Source organism: Copadichromis virginalis, unplaced genomic scaffold (assembly GCF_057382275.1).
Source record: "Copadichromis virginalis isolate Kocher_CV1m ecotype Utaka unplaced genomic scaffold, C_Virginalis_male_GT1.1 unmapped_scaffold_4, whole genome shotgun sequence".
NCBI classification, from domain to species: domain Eukaryota; kingdom Metazoa; phylum Chordata; class Actinopteri; order Cichliformes; family Cichlidae; genus Copadichromis; species Copadichromis virginalis.
This window is the reverse complement of record NW_028188592.1, coordinates 67,944-72,943: the sequence shown is the minus strand read 5'-3', so window position 1 is coordinate 72,943 and position 5,000 is coordinate 67,944.

The window sequence follows — 5,000 nt, the reverse complement described above, 5'->3', positions numbered from 1 at the left end:
GAAGGAAAGCTAGTGGGGGATTAGAGCAGGGGAGGATGTGCGTCCCCGGGGCCTGTTGGAGGTCAAGGTCCATGCTGGATATGCGCTGGAGCGTAACTACAAGAAAGGTAAGCTAGTGGGGGACTAGAGCAGGGGAGGATGTGCGTCCCCGGGGCATGCTGGAGGTCAAGGGCCATGCTGGATATGCGGTGGAGGGTAACTGCAGGAGAAGGAAAGCTCATGGGGGATTAGAGCGGAGGAGTATGTGGGTCCTCGGGGCCTGCTGGAGGGCAAGGGCCATGCTGGATTTGTGCTGGAGGGTAACTGCGGGAGAAGGAAAGCTAGTGGGGGAGTAGAGCAGAGGAGTATGTTGGTCCCCGGGGCCTGCTGGAGGTCCAGGTCCATGCCCGATGTGAGTAGCAGCAGGGCCAGCGCGCCAAGGAGCACATCTTTTTCGACCGTAAAGGGAGACAGGAGGCCGACTCACTGCCTCGGCTAAATGGAGAGGGAATTTCAGCAGGGCCAGGGCACAAGCATGGACCTTTTCAGCTGTAAGGGAGGCAAGAGCAAGGTGTGATGTAGGTCCCCGGGGCCTGCTGGAGGTCCAGGTCCATGCCCGATGTGAGTAGCAGCAGGGCCAGTGCGCCCAGGAGCACATCTTTTTCGACCGTAAAGGGAGACGGGAGGCCGACTCACTGCCTCGGCTAAATGGAGAGGGAATTTCAGCAGGGCCAGGGCACAGGCATGGACCTTTTTCAGCTGTAAGGGAGGCAAGAGCAAGGTGTGATGTAGGTCCCCGGGGCCTGCTGGAGGTCCAGGTCCATGCCCGATGTGAGTAGCAGCAGGGCCAGCGCGCCCAGGAGCACAACTTTTTCGACCGTAAAGGAGACAGGAGGCCGACTCTCTGCCTCGGCTAAATGGAGAGGGAATTTCAGAAGGGCCAGGGCACAAGCATGGACCTTTTTCAGCTGTAAGGGAGGCAAGAGCAAGGTGTGATGTAGGTCCCCGGGGCCTGCTGGAGGTCCAGGTCCATGCCCGATGTGAGTAGCAGCAGGGCCAGCGCGCCCAGGAGCACATCTTTTTCGACCGTAAAGGGAGACAGGAGGCCGACTCACTGCCTCGGCTAAATGGAGAGGGAATTTCAGAAGGGCCAGGGCACAGGCATGGACCTTTTTCAGCTGTAAGGGAGGCAAGAGCAAGGTGTGATGTAGGTCCCCGGGGCCTGCTGGAGGTCCAGGTCCATGCCCGATGTGAGTAGCAGCAGGGCCAGCGCGCCCAGGAGCACATCTTTTTCGACCGTAAAGGGAGACAGGAGGCCGACTCACTGCCTCGGCTAAATGGAGAGGGAATTTCAGAAGGGCCAGGGCACAAGCATGGACCTTTTCAGCTGTAAGGGAGGCAAGAGCAAGGTGTGATGTAGGTCCCCGGGGCCTGCTGGAGGTCCAGGTCCATGCCCGATGTGAGTAGCAGCAGGGCCAGTGCGCCCAGGAGCACATCTTTTTCGACCGTAAAGGGAGACAGGAGGCCGACTCACTGCCTCGGCTAAATGGAGAGGGAATTTCAGAAGGGCCAGGGCACAAGCATGGACCTTTTCAGCTGTAAGGGAGGCAAGAGCAAGGTGTGATGTAGGTCCCCGGGGCCTGCTGGAGGTCCAGGTCCATGCCCGATGTGAGTAGCAGCAGGGCCAGTGCGCCCAGGAGCACATCTTTTTCGACCGTAAAGGGAGACAGGAGGCCGACTCACTGCCTCGGCTAAATGGAGAGGGAATTTCAGCAGGGCCAGGGCACAGGCATGGACCTTTTTCAGCTGTAAGGGAGGCAAGAGCAAGGTGTGATGTAGGTCCCCGGGGCCTGCTGGAGGTCCAGGTCCATGCCCGATGTGAGTAGCAGCAGGGCCAGTGCGCCCAGGAGCACATCTTTTTCGACCGTAAAGGGAGACAGGAGGCCGACTCACTGCCTCGGCTAAATGGAGAGGGAATTTCAGCAGGGCCAGGGCACAGGCATGGACCTTTTTCAGCTGTAAGGGAGGCAAGAGCAAGGTGCGATGTAGGTCCCCGGGGCCTGTTGTCGTACCATAGGCACGAGTGGTGTGTGTGTGTGTGGCAAAGAGTTTCTGCGCAGTGTACCAGGGGCACGGGGGAAAGTTGTCGTACCATAGGCACGAGGAGAGTTTGTGTGGCAAAGTGCTACTGAGCGGTGTACCAGGGGCACGGCGAAAAGTTGTTGTACCATAGGCACGAGAAAAGTTGTCGTACCATAGGCACGAGAAAAGTTGTCATACCATAGGTACGAGGAGTGTGTGTGTGGCAAAGTGCTACTGAGCGGTGTACCAGGGGCACGGCGAAAAGTTGTTGTACCATAGGCACGAGAAAAGTTGTTGTACCATAGGCACGAGAAAAGCTGTCGTACCAGGGGCACGGAGGAAAGTTGTTGTACCATAGGCACGAGAAAAGTTGTCGTACCATAGGCACGAGGAGAGTTTGTGTGGCAAAGTGCTACTGAGCGGTGTACCAGGGGCACGGCGAAAAGTTGTTGTACCATAGGCACGAGAAAAGTTGTTGTACCATAGGCACGAGAAAAGCTGTCGTACCAGGGGCACGGAGGAAAGTTGTTGTACCATAGGCATGAGAAAAGTTGTCGTACCATAGGCACGAGGAGAGTTTGTGTGGCAAAGTGCTACTGAGCGGTGTACCAGGGGCACGGCGAAAAGTTGTTGTACCATAGGCACGAGAAAAGTTGTTGTACCATAGGCACGAGAAAAGCTGTCGTACCAGGGGCACGGAGGAAAGTTGTTGTACCATAGGCACGAGAAAAGTTGTCGTACCATAGGTACGAGGAGAGTTTGTGTGGCAAAGTGCTACTGAGCGGTGTACCAGGGGCACGGCGAAAAGTTGTTGTACCATAGGCACGAGAAAAGTTGTTGTACCATAGGCACGAGAAAAGCTGTCGTACCAGGGGCACGGAGGAAAGTTGTTGTACCATAGGCACGAGAAAAGTTGTCGTACCATAGGCACGAGGAGAGTTTGTGTGGCAAAGTGCTACTGAGCGGTGTACCAGGGGCACGGCGAAAAGTTGTTGTACCATAGGCACGAGAAAAGTTGTTGTACCATAGGCACGAGAAAAGCTGTCGTACCAGGGGCACGGAGGAAAGTTGTTGTACCATAGGCACGAGAAAAGTTGTCGTACCATAGGCACGAGGAGAGTTTGTGTGGCAAAGTGCTACTGAGCGGTGTACCAGGGGCACGGCGAAAAGTTGTTGTACCATAGGCACGAGAAAAGTTGTTGTACCATAGGCACGAGAAAAGCTGTCGTACCAGGGGCACGGAGGAAAGTTGTTGTACCATAGGCACGAGAAAAGTTGTCGTACCATAGGCACGAGGAGAGTTTGTGTGGCAAAGTGCTACTGAGCGGTGTACCAGGGGCACGGCGAAAAGTTGTTGTACCATAGGCACGAGAAAAGTTGTTGTACCATAGGCACGAGAAAAGCTGTCGTACCAGGGGCACGGAGGAAAGTTGTTGTACCATAGGCATGAGAAAAGTTGTCGTACCATAGGCACGAGGAGAGTTTGTGTGGCAAAGTGCTACTGAGCGGTGTACCAGGGGCACGGCGAAAAGTTGTTGTACCATAGGCACGAGAAAAGTTGTTGTACCATAGGCACGAGAAAAGCTGTCGTACCAGGGGCACGGAGGAAAGTTGTTGTACCATAGGCACGAGAAAAGTTGTCGTACCATAGGTACGAGGAGAGTTTGTGTGGCAAAGTGCTACTGAGCGGTGTACCAGGGGCACGGCGAAAAGTTGTTGTACCATAGGCACGAGAAAAGTTGTTGTACCATAGGCACGAGAAAAGCTGTCGTACCAGGGGCACGGAGGAAAGTTGTTGTACCATAGGCACGAGAAAAGTTGTCGTACCATAGGCACGAGGAGAGTTTGTGTGGCAAAGTGCTACTGAGCGGTGTACCAGGGGCACGGCGAAAAGTTGTTGTACCATAGGCACGAGAAAAGTTGTCGTACCATAGGCACGAGAAAAGTTGTCGTACCATAGGCACAAGCAGTGCGTGCGTGCGTGCGTGCGTGCGTGCGTGCGTGCGTGTGTGTGTGTGTGTGGCAGTTCTTCTGCGCAGTGTACCAGGGGCACATTTCAATGTGCTTTCTGGAGTACCAGGGGCACGAGGATTTTGCCAGTGGTGTTCTGCTTTGTTAGTGGGAGGGGGCTTAAGTGTGGGTCCCCGGGGCCTGCTGGAGGTCCAGGTCCATGCTAGATACGTGGTACAGGGTAACTGCAGGAGGGGGGGGGGGTAATGTGGGTTCACGGGGCCTGCTGGAGGTCAAGGTCCATGCTGGATATGCGCTGGAGCGTAACTGCAAGAAAGGAAAGCTAGTGGGGGAGTAGAGCAGGGGAGTATGTGGGTCCCCAGGGCCTGCTGGAGGTCCAGGTCCATGCTAGATATGTGGCACAGGGTAACTGCAGGGGGGGGGTAATGTGGGTCCACGGGGCCTGCTGGAGGTCCAGGTCCATGCTAGATATGTGGCACAGGGTAACTGCAGGGGGGGGGGGGGGGGTATTGTGGGTCCACGGGGCCTGCTGGAAGTCAAGGTCCATGCTAGATATGTGGTACAGGGTAACTGCAGGGGGGGGGGGGGGGGTAATGTGGGTCCCCGGGGCCTGCTGGAGGTCCAGGTCCATGCTAGATACGTGGTACAGGGTAACTGCAGGAGGGGGGGGGGGGGTAATGTGGGTTCACGGGGCCTGCTGGAGGCCAAGGTCCATGCTGGATATGCACTGGAGCATAACTGCAAGAAAGGAAAGCTAGTGGGGGAGTAGAGCAGGGGAGTATGTGGGTCCCCAGGGCCTGCTGGAGGTCCAGGTCCATGCTAGATATGTGGCACAGGGTAACTGCAGGGGGGGGGGGGGGTAATGTGGGTCCCCGGGGCCTGCTGGAAGTCAAGGTCCATGCTAGACATGTGGTACAGGGTAACTGCAGGGGGAAGGGGGGGGGGGTAATGTGGGTCCCCGGGGCCTG